The sequence below is a fragment of the Pezoporus flaviventris genome, unplaced genomic scaffold, assembly GCF_033815535.1.
Source record: "Pezoporus flaviventris isolate CSIRO_AGI_PZ_B2104156 unplaced genomic scaffold, CSIRO_AGI_Pfla_v1 ptg000063l, whole genome shotgun sequence".
Lineage (NCBI taxonomy): Eukaryota > Metazoa > Chordata > Aves > Psittaciformes > Psittacidae > Pezoporus > Pezoporus flaviventris.
In genome coordinates this window covers 6,329,663-6,344,583 of record NW_026892611.1, presented here as the reverse complement: position 1 = coordinate 6,344,583, position 14,921 = coordinate 6,329,663, and the positions used below count along the sequence as shown (strand labels likewise).

At 43.7% G+C, this 14,921-nt stretch overlaps 1 long non-coding RNA gene across 1 annotated transcript in view; it reads left to right on the top strand.

Moving 5' to 3' along the window:
* The first annotated feature begins 3,969 nt into the window (after positions 1-3,969).
* The window catches only part of LOC133277753 (uncharacterized), an 82,045-nt gene continuing 71,093 nt past the window's right edge, over positions 3,970-14,921 (top strand). The window contains exon 1 of the long non-coding RNA XR_009746321.1: positions 3,970-4,040. This is a non-coding gene — a long non-coding RNA (uncharacterized LOC133277753). The remainder of the gene's footprint in view (positions 4,041-14,921) is intronic.

Below are 14,921 nucleotides of genomic sequence, written 5' to 3'. Positions count from 1 at the left end.
AATTTTGCATGGTCTTCAGTAATTTACTTTCCCCATGTCCTCATTTTCCCCATTTGTATAGTACAGCTTGTACCTACATCATAAGAGCTTTAAAAAGAGAAAAGGGATTTATATTAAGCATGATTCTAATCTCTTTTGCAGCATATATAAATAACTTCTGCACTGAAAATTCAGCCCTCTATTCTGGCTTATTTAGATCAGTAGATGTTTTTTAAATAAAAAAGTATTTAAAATTACAGAACACTTGAAAATAAGTTACTGGCTAAAGCATTTTGTTTTCTAACAGAAAATATTTGAAAGTACAAAATGACTTCATAATCACAGGCTGCACATAGCACAGCAGAGATCTGTTGAAAGACAATCCTAAGGAGGTGCCAAGATTTGATTATTCTTTTATTCCTTGCCTGTTATTGTAATGTTGGAAAGCCAGAGCCCTGAGAACAGGGAGCAGAAGGGGAGCTCTCTGTGGGTACTTGCCAGTGGATAGGGAGAAGAACCATCCCATGGTAGCAGCCCGGTTGGGAAAGGAGTGCAAGTGAGGAAGGGCACTTGGCTGGACCCCTCAGCTCTCATCTCCATGAAAGAAGCTGTGGTATTTTTACTGAAATCATATGTTCTCTGCAACTTGCAATAGTATTTGCACTGGTGCTTGGGAATGTCTGAACAGGAGAACTACCTTGATGTTACCTGCCTAGTGTGGCCAGTCTTGTCAGAGACGGCAAGCTGCTGACACAGTGTGAAAGAGACCCACAGAGAATTAGTTTGTTCTGGTTACAGGGAGTTATGAAGGCTGCTGCTTCTTTTCTAAAAGAGCTAAAATATCATCAGAAGCTGCGTCAGAAGCAAGAAGCATCCCTCCATCAGTAGCTTCTGCAGCAATAACAATTCCCAGCAAGCTGGGGCTGAGGACAATGCTGAGTAGCAGAGCTCCCTACCCAGCACAAAGACTACCTGTGGGAGAGACTGTGCAGTCCTAGGCACTTCAAATCCCTTTAGAAGTAGATGGTGAGTACCAGCTACCTCAGCAGCCCTTCACAGCTGTGGAGAGAGATCAAATGCATTGTCCTCTTACCCCAGGCTGTAAAACTCTTGTGTATGCTTGATCGTTCAGTTATGCCACACTGTGGGCTCCCTTCAGTGCATTATGCTTCTTTAAGCCCCATGTGTAAAGTCAGTGTTTGATAGTGAGGAAGCATTATTCATTCCTGAATGTCCTGAAAATACGATTGAAGTTCCCAGGATAATGACTAGAAACTTGAGCCATTTAAATTCAGGGACCTAATCTCCTGAAGAAAACAGACCTTTGTGACCTCATCCAAACCAACCAAACTAACCCAACCCCCTAGAAAGTTATGAAATGAACCGGGTAGCCTATTTTAACAAATTTTGCAGAGGTACAGACAATTCAAAGATATTTACATTCCTACAAGTTTTATAGCAGTTAGTGTGTAGCTAGAATAGGGACCCAACTGAGCACCTCAGCCAGAGAAAAGGCAAGCAGATCTCAGTTGTTACACATTCTGCTTGGGGGTCGCCTTCTGGCTCTCTCTTGCTCAGTGTGTCTATCACAGAGGACACACAAGGAGGCTGCAGTTACTCTGTGTGGAAAGAGAAAGAAAAAAAAAGGAACAAAAAGCTCAACTTCATAGGAAACCGGACTCCATTATCTCTGTTGTTCACAGAACAACTTGGTGTTTTTAGCTGAGACCACTAGAAATCAAAGCTTTACTTTTTAGTGCCAGAACAAATGGTTGAAGCAGTTGGAAATTTCTGAAAATACTAATGGTGGTAGTAATAAAGCACAGAAGGTTCACCCTGTGGTCTGGTTCTTGTTCTAATGAATTCTGAGTAGAAAACTGTATTTTAATCATGAAGTATATGAGAGTAGTTCACAGTGTTGTATTTTTATTATTATTTAGAGAATGATTCTCTTCACTAAACTCCTGAACCATTCAGGCAAAAATATCCACCCACTATTACCTCCTCTGACTCCAACAATTCAGGGCTGCACTATCACATGTTTTAGAACAACACTCAATCTATTTATTAAAAGCCTTTGTAGTCAGCTGGCAAACCGTATCTGTAAATAGCAAGTAGCTGTTCTGCAGCCAGAATTCCTCACACCACCGAAGGAAGAAGTCCAAGTCATTTGGATGACCTCAGCGACCCCAATTAACAGCAAAGCACTGAAGTTCATAGGCTCGACTGAGCTTACACTAACAACACTGTGTTCAAAGAAATACTGAAGATTCCAGATGTTTCAAATTTTCTATGCAGTTATAAAAATGAAATGACCTTTTCCTGACTTACGCAGCAAACCCAGAAATTAACCTGAAGGTTTTTGGGTTTTGCTGTCCTTGACTCAAACAGAAGCATGCTTCCCCTTCATGTTGCAGAACAGTCTCTTAACACTGGAGCCCGGTCATCCTCCACAGCCCCATCCAGCCTGAGATGGTTGAGGAAGCTGCGCCAGCAAGGCTGAAAAGCACTCATACAACAGTCCCCTCTTTCAGGTACTTTTGTCTTGCACAGGCAAGACCGCTGGCATCTGGCCCATCCCTGGCAGTGTTTGAGGCCATGTAGGACAGGGCTTGGAGCAACCTGCTGTAGTGGAAGGTGTGTCTGCCCATGGCAGGGGTTGGAACTGGATGAGCTGTAAGGTCCCTTCCAACACAAACCAGTCTGTGATTATGTGATTATCTGATCTGGACCTGCTGGTTGGTTTTTTTTTGTGATTTATTTTTTGTCTGTTCCATAGCGAGAAGGGGCACAGCTGGGAGCTTTGAAAGTAGTTCTCCCTGTATTAGTGCTACAGTAAACAAGTGGTTTCATTTCTCACACTAAAGAAGAAAAAGTAATCTATACAAGGTGATGGATGATTGCACTCACCATTTGTAACAAGTTTTAATAAAACTGGAGGAGGGTTTTTCCTCCCTACCGCATTCCAACAGCAGGTAATTTTTAAAACCTCTTCCAGAGTCACAGATGTTACATCCTTCTCTTTAGCTTACAGATATTCCTTTTTTAACAAGTACTTAAAAGGCACAGAGGTTATTTCTGTAGCCTTTTCAGATGATAAGATGGATACATCATTCACACAAGCACCAACTGACTTGCTATGAAAAACACTCCAGTGAACCTAGGGCATATCCAGGATTTCCCATCCTGTGCCAGCTGTGGCACCTGCATGGGCACATTTCAAGAACTGGCACTTTGCTTTGGGGGCATTTCCGACCGGAGGCAGCCTGGTTGTTGGGGTTGGGGGGGGGGGGTTGTCAGAGCCTGATGTGCAGCTGGACTGCAGTGAAGCAGCAGACACAAGCCCTGCGATCCCAGGACCAAGTGCACACCACGCACGCTGCTGTGCGGGAGGATGAAGGTCCCTTCCAACCCGAACTATTCCATGATTTTATGATTCTGGTGCCCAGGTGCTACCTACTCTCTAGTGGATGCATGACCGTGGTATCTGCACGTTTGAGCAGGCTGGGATTGGTTCACAGCAGTGCTGGCCGTGGGGAACCACCGCTACGCAGCTCAGGTCCGTATATAAATTGCATTCGCCTGTACTGGGGCTGTATTAGGATACCCGAGGTACCCCTCAAAGGAGGCACAACTCGGTTTACTAAATTACCTTCGCGGGTGCAAGCACAAGGCTCCGGGTACCCCGGGGGAGGATCCCTTCATGGCCGGGGGTTTCTCCGTGGGTTCTAAGGGGCGGAGGGCGCTGCCGATCACGCCCTCCCCGTCCTATCACGGGCCTCATGGAGGGTACGTGCCCTTAAAGCCGGCCCGGAGCAGCTGAAAGCGCATCGTGCTGCACCTTACCAGTGTCACGGCGTCTCGCTGTTCCCTCGTGGGCCGGGCAGCAGTGTGTTGTCCCGTTGGCGGCAGGCTCCGACGGCCGCCGGGCCTCGGGAAGGCTGCGGCAGGAGGTGAGCGCGGCTCTCCCCTCAGCAGCACGGTGGGGCCCGGGCGTGTCCCGCTGTTCCCTTCAGCAGCACCCGCAGTTCTGCCGCTCCGCTCCCCTTCCCCCGCCGGAGGTAATCGGGGCTGTGGCTGAGAGCTTCCAGCATGAGCACCCCGCTCGAGGCCGGGCTCGGCCGGGACCCCGCGGCTTTTCCGCCGCTTCCAGGCGTCGTCTGTGGGGCGGTGATGGCGGGGCCTCGGCGGGCGGGAAGGGCCCGGCTCGCGCCGCGCTCCTCAGACGAGGGCGGGCTCCCGAGCTGTGGGGTGAGGGGAAATGGCGGGCGGGGAGCGCGGCTGCGTGAGGAGAGGGGGACAGAGACGGCGGGAGGCAGAGGAAGGGCACATCTAAACCTGATGTGTGAGTGGAAGAGACGGCCGCACCTCACAACGGCTCGGAAAGCGTCAAAAAATGCAGTTGTTGGTAGAAGAAACTTCAGCCAATGACTTCATCTGGGCCCTGAAGGTGGAGGGAGCCTTTGTCCCAGAGGACGGGGCTACAGGAGCAGCGTTTATCGGATTTCTGAGCACATACCGCCCTGAACAGCAGTGTAATTCTTAAGTAAGACGTATTTTTAGTGCGTATTAGTTGTAATTAGGTTTAAACGTAGCTGAGGAAGTAGAAGTGCCAGGCAAATGCACGGCACTGTTGGCCCCTCTAGCTGGTGGGGAAGGTGGGCCCGTGCCAGCCGCATCTTCATGTCGGTGAAGAGCAAAACCCAGGTTGGATGTGCTGAGGTGTTTCCTAGAGAAAAGGCAGTAATTCGAATTGTGTGTGAAACAACCACCTCACACTTCCAGGTGAGGATAAGGGAATAAATGAGACACCTTGTAGGTAAGGGGGGGGGGGGGGGGGCGTTGCAAATTCTATAGCACTCCTAAGTGCTGATTTACAGTAATCCCTTTCATTTCTTTTCTAATTAAACATCTCCTGAAGGATCAGGCCTGTCAGTGTGATCTGAGGCCTATAGCCTAAAGTGTAAAGTGAGGCAGATTGCCTGACTTACTTGCAATGATAGAGTCATTTTGGAAGGAGATTGAAAATCAATACTTGTCATCCCTGTGCAGAGCTGTTTATTCAGAGGGGCAATTTGTAAATGTAATCTGTATGAGTGTAGTGGGAGCATGCAAAGTTACAGTACTAGTCATGCAGAGTGAAATGACAGGATATAAAATACAGGCGTATTGCCATGTTATTCATATTAATGCCAAAGAAGCTTACTCATAAGTGCAACATTTTAATTCAGTGCTGTGCAGTCAGGCCACTTGGTGCAGTTTTTGGCTTAAGCTGCAGTCAACAGCACGGGTACCAGTGTTTGACAGAATTTCTCTGTTGACAATGTCAGGCAGTATCTGTGTGCAGCCGCTCTCAGCTGCAGCAAGGCAAGCAAGGGCTGAAAAAATAAAACTAGGTCGACCCCACATATGCCAAGAAAATGGCAAACAAGCTCTCAGTGATCATGGGGTTTAGTGAAACTCCAAGAGGATGGCAGCACTGGAGTGCAGATGCAATCACAGAGGACAAGAGGCACTCAAGATCTTGTGCTTCTCTCAAATGAAGGTACTCAAGAGTGGAAGACTGACAGCTCCAGCTTACTCCAAGCATAATACAGTCAGGTGCCTTGTTAGCTTTCCCTTGAACTGTGTGACTTGTGTTAATCTGCACTGGTAACTGTGAACAGTTTCCTCCTGAATTTCTCCTGAACTGAGTTTACCAGTTATGACACTTACTGGAACAAATTAGTTAGGACAGTTTGGAGAGGGACAAACAGGCCTCAGTTACTGCAGTAAGGTTGTTCCGCTCACTTTTTCACTGAATTAAACCTAGAGAAGTGACCTGTAATTCTGGTTGGCATTGCTGCCTCTGTGCTGTTATTCATAGCAAGTATTTTCTCATGCTGAAAAAAATCTGACATCATAAAATGCAATATGACTTTTTTTTTGTCTGGAAAATGAGTTTAAAAAAGACACAATTACTCAGGGAAAACCCCATGTTTTATTTTGAAGAGAGCTCTCCTGAGAGCACCATTTCCTTCCCAAGATAGAGATTATAAAATGACTAAGGTTATGAAACTGGCCTAAAGCCTTCCTGTGGGAGGCCTGTGCCCAGGAATTAAACTATGGAGAGCATGGGTTTCTTGTGGATGTATGTTTTACTTATCTGGCTCAGAGTGAGTTTTAAATAGCTATGTTTGAGCATTCTTCTTGTCTTGTGGGTTTAGTCTAGCTCAAGAGGTTGAGTGGACAAACAGAAAAGGAACACTTCCCACAACATCACCTGCCAGAACTTCTTGATTACATTATAATTATTTTAAACAGTGAAAAGATTTCCTTGCTGTTGTCTTCCCATTTAAAGAATAATACTTTAATAACCAGACCTGTTGACAAAAGCAAGTTTAGGAGGCAGTGTAAATAGCCAAAGTTTTTCTAAAGCACAGTCTCATAAGATTCCCAAACCGTATCTGCTTGGGTGGGAGCAGTAGAGAAGCTCAGTGATGTGCTTCTTGGTGGTGCTGCATCCTCCTCCCAGCCCACCCAAAAGCAACTGGCATGTCATGTTTCCTGCAGATGAACCACAAATGGCTCATGTACAGCTGATGCACCCTGGCACTCAGGGAATGAGATTGCATTTGCCAGTTAGCTTGCCAGCCAGAAGCCAGATTTAATTTGGAAGAGAATGGTCCACAGTTGTTGCAGAAATAGCAAAGAGCAGATTTTTAATCATCCTCTGTTCTCCCTGTTCAGTCTCATCCCCTAATTGGTAAATGAGAGGCCCAATCAGCTCAAATCAGGGAAAAAATGTGTCTCAAGCAGCCAGTGAGACAGAAAACAGAGGTGCCCACTCCTTGATATCATGATCTTGCAGCTGTTTACAAGTCAGATTTAGCTAATCACAGGGTCCCAGGGAGCAATTAGTCTCTCTTTCTAGGTTCCATGTGTAAATTCAAGTAGAAAAGAGCTTTTTCCGCTTGCTACCCTGATTATTTTTGCATGCTGTTAACTATTTGCCTTTTTATCCACCAGAAGGGACATATAATGTCATTTTATATGTTTGTAGATAAACATAGCTAGACTGATCAGAAATTAAAGCATTTTAACTGAGTGTAGTAAAGTGCTTAGAAGAAGTAAATTTCACATTATGTTTTGTGTTTATTAATCATGGTGTTTTTTACCTCCCTGTTTTTCTTCTTTGGTAGCATGCTTTCCTTCAGTCTGAATTAGTTCCTTAAGCCCATGATCCTGAAAAATGAATAAAGACTGGCTCAGCCTCCAGACTCTCAGGAGCTTGACAAAGCCTTGTTTTTAGCTGACAGAGCTCAGCAGTTGGCCTTTCAAGATACCTGAATTTAGGAAACTTGAAATTGCATTTCACTTTTGGATTGTATGGCTTCATTGTGTGTGATCGTTCTTCATAAGGTGATGATCTGCTTTGGATGCTGCCCTTTGGTTCCTGGTATGGGACACCCTATTGGGGGAGGGATGGGATGGTAGAATATAGACCTGAATGCGTAACAGAATTACTACGTTCTTGAGCACCAGTGTTTAGGTCTGTTTCTTGTAGACTGATCTGCTGGAGCTCTTACTTTCCATCTTATGACTGAGCCCCAGGCATGTTGCACATGTTGACCAATGCTGCCTGTACGTTGTTTAAGTTAACTGGTTCCTATGAGCTTTAGTCTATAATGCACTGCTGTCTGCATCTCTGCCACACAGGCTCCTATCCTGTGGGCTTGACTTGTCTCCTTGGTGATTTCTGTTACTGCAGGATTATCTGTGGGACTGGGTAGCTGGAAAACATCTCAGCTGTTCTAAAGACTTTTATATAGGTACAGTTATTGTTGTCTTCACTTATTATTCTGTTATCTGCCAGCTACGCTTACAAAAGTGCATTTTACAAGCTGTGTGTGTCTCGTGTTTCTTTGTGCTTCTTTTCAAGTGGGTTCTCATTGGCTTTAGCCTGTCAGATCCTCTGGAGCTTTAGCACTGGATTTGCAGAAATACAGTGATGTCCTGAGGGCCTTTGTGCATGTCAGATACAGCCATGGGAGGACACTGACCTGGGCCTGTGATGTGATCCACTGTCTTGTGCTTTCTCTTGGAAAATGCTAGGTTTCTAAGAGCCATCAGTAAGCATGTCTTAGTTGAAAGCAGATTCAGCCACAGATAGGATTTCATTGCTTCCTGCCAGGCCAACTTTGAGCCTTGAACACTTGCCCTGAAGGCTGCAAAAGCCCATGTGGGTCCCATTGAACTCTATAAGAAGAGCCATCAGTGGCTGTATCCCAGAAGGTGGCAGCTCACTTCACTGCAAGACATGCTCAACACACCTTTCAGCCACCTGGGGATGCTGCCTGAAACACCTTTGAGAGGAGTTAGGGCTCAATGGCTGTCCCTGCCGTGCACTTGCATGAAGGGCAATGATACCTCCGTGGCAGCTTGGGAAGCTACCTGGAGCAAATTATGACTTGAATTGTGCTTTGGAGATGCAGTAACCATGGAAACCTAAGGGAGAAACTGTTTCTCAACTTTCAATGCCAGCCTGATGGTTTAAAAACTCTTCATTAATGCTTTGATATGTTTAGAGCCTGAGCACTGTATACAAGCTCTTTTAGGAGTAAACAAAAGTGCAGTGTATTAATAATAGAGGTGGGGTTTATGTCAGCAGAGCTGGGATCTGGTGAAGCAGTACTGTTGTCTCCTGCTCTGCCCCAGTGTTTCTTGGGCAGTAAAATGATAGTTTGGTTTTGGCTGGTTTCTCACTGGCTTGTGCCTCATTATGTGTTTCAGTTTAAAACTGGTGTACTAATATGTGATTCCATTAGAGCAGGCTCAAGTACAGATACACTGGCATGAAAGTAGTTGGTCTCTTTAGAGTGACCATGATATACTGGTAACCACATTAGGAAGTCAAACTGTTCATTTTTGAGGTGGCATAACTACAAAAAGTGTGTGCTGCCATTCAGAGCACACTTTAATTGCATGAAAACATCAGCTCTATATTCTATAGCTACCAGAAAAGCAAATAACAACAAAAAAAAAAGTTTTTCATAAAGGAATGATAGAAAATAAAATTGTCATTAAAAATGGTAGCAACTGAGTTCAAGACTAACATAAGAAATGTTAGTAAGTCTGTGAAACTCCTTGCCAAAGACTGTCTATTTTGCAAAAAGGATATGTGAGACACAGAGCCTGCACAGTATTTGGAGAAAATATCTACTGTTTGTGTGTATATATGTGTATATATATATATACACACATACATACACACACACACATAGAGAATGTTAGAATCAAGAAACTGCTTGAGTTGAAAATGGCTGGAGGCTGCAAGAGTACTTGGAAAGTACCATATACATTGGCGCAGTTTTTAGTCATCTCTAGGTGTCAGCTTATGGTCCTTGTTGCAGAGGAGGGTACTTGGCTAGAAGAACCCAGGTACAGCTGCCTTCATGTTCTTAGCTGGCTTAATGAGAGTATTAATGCAAAGCAAACATGCCAGGTGGAAGTGGTTGTTAATGTTCACAGGTGTATACTGTAGGCACTTCTCCGACAAGTGTAGTTCAAGTTTTAATTGCTTGTAAGAATGCTTATTGTGGAAATCGGTGTCAAATTTTTACAGAGAATTAGATACTTTTTGTTTGCACAAATAATGGTATTTGCAAAGTGCAGGACTGTGTAGTAGTGATTATTTTTATTTTTTTCTTCATGAAATTCCTTCTCTTTGCAGAAAGAAATGTCGAATGTGATAAATGAAATGGCTTTGAAGGCTCTAAATGTATTACAGTATCAGTTCTTTTCTGTGAACTTTCTTTAACTTCTTTCCCAAGTTCCTGATGCTGGTTCCTACTATTCCATAATTATTTCTTATATAATCAGTTCTGTTTACACAACTTGCGTATGGTGATTTTCAGTTAAAGATCAATATGAAGGGGGTTGGAACACTTCCATGTTTGATCTCATTCAGAGTTTCCTGTCCCATGTTCCATGGCCCCTGTTAGTGGTCTGTTGTAGGGGCAGGCGGCTGAGCCAGGTTGCTCAGCAGCAGCCTTGCTGTAGCTTGATGGAGTGCTTGGAGCTGTGTGTGCCTGCTGGCACCACAGCAGCCTGGAGAGATGGTATGAGGAGGGGGGATGGCCCTTCTGGGGTCCCCCCAACTTGGTGCAGGAGAGAGATGTAGCTTAGGGTTGATGTGCTGGGGGCTGTGGTTCTTTTGGACTTGTCTAAGGGCCCAGGTCAGGGTTTGACTTCTGCCAGGGAAGGTTCTCATACAAAACCACCACCAGTTCAGGAGCAAGAAGACCACCAAGGTGTGCCTGGTGTCTGGGGACCCAGTGCATGCCAGTGACAGTCCAGTCAGCATGCATGACAGCAGCAGATGTGTCCCAAAAGCTGGGTCTTCAGACCATGCTAGTGATGAAGAGGTGAACTTTGCAGGTACCCTGTGCTACCCTGCTTTTGTCACTACAGGGTGCTGAGGCCATGCTTCTCTGACTTGGCCTCTTGGTGCACTAAGATCTCCCACCAGGTGCTTCAGTCACAGAGTCCTCCTGTGTGGAACCTTCCCTGAGAACAAGGCAATGCTAATTAAGTAGGATGCTTACTTTTGGAATGAATTTATTGTTAAAGGTGAGTTATCCCAAATCTGGTACAGCTTTTAATGTGCTCGATATTTTAGAGTCAGTTGAAATAAACAAACACTGAAGCTAATGTTCCCAGCAATCTGGAGGGAGTTAACAGCACACTGCAAGGGTATTTAAATTACTTTTAAAATTCTAATTAGCTTATGAACAGCAGCGAGTGTGGGACAAATTGCCTGGCTTCAAAACAAGACAATCAAAAAACAACCTCAAAGGAAAGCAAAGGGTGGAGAATGGCTGCCATGAAATAAATGAAAATGACCCCATCAGTTTAAGTAATGGCCTGTTTTGAGGCTTATGTTACATTGTCCCACATTTACAATGCTCTGGATGATAAAGAGGGAGAGGGGAAGCTTCAATGGGTTAGGAAAAAAAGTTTTTGACTACTAAAAATGCTGATGATAAAATACCAGATGCTTAGTTGCAACGAAATTAGCTGAAAACTAATTTGGGGTGGTTGCAGTTGAAATAATCAAAACAATTGTTCTGCATTAGACTCCACCTTTCCCACAGTTTACTTCCCCTATTCATATGTAAACCAACAGGAATGTCAGGATGCATTTATGGCTGTATAAATAAACTGTCCCCCTAAAAGATTTGGACTCGAAAGGCTTTTCATACTGTTGATATTTTCCTTTATTGTTGCTGCATCAGCATGTGATATAATGTCATACCCTGCAGTGGGATCCCTTGCCTGGAATAGTGGCTGGTGCCAAGATCTGAGATCTTACTAGCAAAAAGTTTCAATGGGTGGATTTTGTCTGTCATTATTTATTACTGTTGCCCTTTCAGAGACCATCTGCCTCTATTATGGAAAATTGAACCCAAGTATTGTCAGGTTTGTGCCATAGAACTTGAATAGAAATGTTTTTTTTCTGTCTTTGTGATGGCACATGATAACCCTCAAATTTGTGAACATTTTACTCCACTCTGGAGTCTGCTTGCTCTGGTAATGGCAGCTAACTTTTCCTGCAGACTGCCCAAATCCAAAAGAGACAGGAAAATGACACATAATCTCTCTGGATCCTCTGGACATACACTGCATAGATAATACCTTTGTGATGGAATGCTGAATTTAAGTTAGGGAAGGGCTTGTCTCTTTTCAAAGTTATCTTCTCTTCACCCTGTTAGATTTGAGTAATCACAGGTCTTAGAATTGAAAATACTTGGGTCACTGTCTTGAGATTTCCAGATGTGGGCCTCTGGGTTCTGACTACTGAAATTTCTCATAGGACCTAAGGCCGGACTGGAAATTGTCTTTCCTATCTCAGGCCACTGTAGAGACCCCCTTTAAATAGCTCTGCTGAGACACTGTGTGTTCAGTAAGTGTCCCCATATTTCTTCTTCCACACCCATACGTTTGTGGGTTTTGATTCGTGTGTTTCCAAGCTCCTTCCAAAGTATGCCATTAGCTTCTCCCCTTGCATGAAGCAGCATTTCCCAGCTAAGAGATAAGATTAAAATATTCAGCCTGCTGAGTGATTGGACTGAATGCTTCTAGGTGTCCTATAATAGTCATTAATGTAAATCAGGTATATATTTCATTAACTAAGCCCAAACTTACACTCTGGCTGAATGCTGAAAAAGAAAAACCTGTCTGAATTCAAGCAAAGAAATTAAGACTCATTCAATGGTAGCAATTAATGAACTGTAACTAACTGAAAAAAGTCTCCTTCCAGTAGCAAAACGGAAAGAATCAGTTTGTCTTGTATATGCTCTGGACACACCATTTTCATTACCCTCCACCATTAAATTGCTTAAACTTCACTGAGGGGCTTGCCTGCATACTTGCCAGGCTGCATAGAGTGCATTTCAGCGCTGGCTTTGGCTCTGGCAGTGACTTCCATGTCCCTGAAACATTACAAGGAAAGCCACAAGGGGGAAGACCTCCAAGTTTGGCTGTAAATACACCTCTGCTCTCTTGTACTGAGGTGAAGCTCCACAGTTTTATTGCATCTTCGCTACCAGCCTTGGCCATTCCCTCGGTGGCTGCAAAAGATTTTGTCACCAAAAGAATTTTGATCTACAGGTTCTTCCCCCAGAGTCCTCTGGTTTGATTCAACCACTGCAGGAGCAGCTTGAGCTGTAATTGGGGCTGAGCAACGCACTTTGCGGGGCAGAATCGCTTTGTGTTCTGATAGTGCCTTTTGCTGTCTCAACCTGGCAAGAGGTATCTTGGAGGGTATCACTTGGTGGGCAGTTATTGTTTTCTGGTATAGAAAAATGCCAGAACAGCAAATAGCTTCTTCAGTTTTGACTGTCTAGCTTGGCTCGCTCAGTCTAGCACAATTAATCTTAATTTCTTCAGCAGAAAAAAACCTTTAAAGGCTATAGAAGGGAGGTAGGAAACGAGCAAACAAACCAGCCAAAAGGGAAGTTATCTTACGGAGTTGATCTTACTAGTTTTTCCAAGGCTTTCATTCCTCAGGTTACCACACAATGACTGTGTTTCTTTCCCAACTTATATACATGAAAATCTGTATTAGCATTCCTGTGATATCAAAATCACTAGGTTTTTCTCTTCTTACAATAAATATAACTAGAAATACTGTATTAGCGTTCCTGTGATATCGAAATCACTTTTTTCTCTTTTTACAATAAATGTAACTAGAAATATTCAAGATGTGCATAACAGAACAGCTCAGCAAACCTTCACTGAACAGTGTCGAACTCCTGGATCTTATCGCATTCTTTCCTTTTTGTCTCCAAGTATTGATTTCATCCTATTTCCTGACTTTGATTTTCATAACTTTCTTGTGGTATTTTTCCCCTTAAAACACAACATCAGTGGTAAAACAATTGATACTGGATTTCTCATACAAGAACAGACTTCTACAATCTTGGGGAGTTCAGAGCTGTGTGGAAATTGTGTCTGAAAACCTTTGAATTTGGATTTCCCAAGAGGTTGTTGGGTTTTATTTACATTTCCTATTTCCTGGCAGAGATGTCGGTTGGTGTTTGCTGAATTTCTCTTCAAATGTAAGACGTGAACTAAAAGATACAGTAAATTGTCAGCTGCTGCCAGGAGGCACCCTTGTGCTAATCTTGTGTATGCCAAGTTTCTGTTTTCCCCTGCTCCATGCTATACCTGAACCACAGCTACGCTTGCCGGGGGGGGTTCTTTAACATCAGCTAATGCTTCTCATGCCATTCATAGGGCTCTCTTCCAAATCTCTCTCCTCTGTGTCAAAGTACAAAGCCTTGAAGATGGATTGCACTTCTACATGACACAATAGTGTTTTAATGTGGCATTAAAGATGGTGAAAGCTGTTCAAGTGTGCACCAGTGGCAATCTGTGTAAACTGTCCTTCCCAAAAGCTTGCTGGTCACACCAATCCCCTGTCCTAGACCTCTGTGCCAGCTTGCTGTAGAAGTTATGGGGATGTATTTTGTCCTGTTTTAAGCTTTTAATGTCAATATTCAGAAGCATTTTTAATCTGTAGATCTTTCCCTCCCCCCAGAGAAGAGAATAAAGGGAAGTGGAGGGTGGGAACCCAAAGCTTAGCAATTTAACTTTGCATCATTACAGCAATCTCAGTGGGAGCTATTTGATAAAAAATTTAACAGCCTCATGTTCCTGTATTTCCAACGCAGGTACTGGAAAGACATTATTTAAATAACAGGCTTGTATTTCATATGGTTTCTTCTGCAGTCTTTAATCGATAAAATGTTCTTTAGATCAATACAGATGTTACTTCACTGCTTGGAACCATTTATAAGTATATGACAGAGGTAGTTACAGCATAGTGCATAGTAAGGATAGCTCTTGGGCACAACGCAGTTACAGCTCCACTCGTACGCAGCAGGTATCAATATAAAATTGGATACACCAGCATAAAATCGCAACATCCTCTCTACAAAGCACCTCCAGATAAGCTGCACTGGGGGAATGAGGGCTCAGTTTGTTTAACGCTGTTGTGTTCCCTATCAACAATGTCAGCAAAAGAGTTTTGCAGATTTATGTTGATTATTGTATCAGTAAACTGACATATTCCCTTGCTGAAAGGATGTTTGTAAAATGTGTGTCTGGTGCCTTGGTAATGGAAAATACAGAGGATAATACTAATTCTGCCAGCTCATTTCAAGTAGATGAGTTTTAAGCTGCATGTCATGCATGGAAAGTTTGGACACTGCTGCTGATCTAGTGTGGGAGGCTATTGTCACAATAATGGTGGGGCAGATAACATTTAAAGTGCTGCTGAGTGAAGGCTGGAAGATATCAGAACCTTGTCAGTAATAATAATTTAACTCTGATACGGCTTGTGCCTTCCAAGTACTATACAAACTGAATAATTACGCATCTGGATTGGCAAAGTAGAG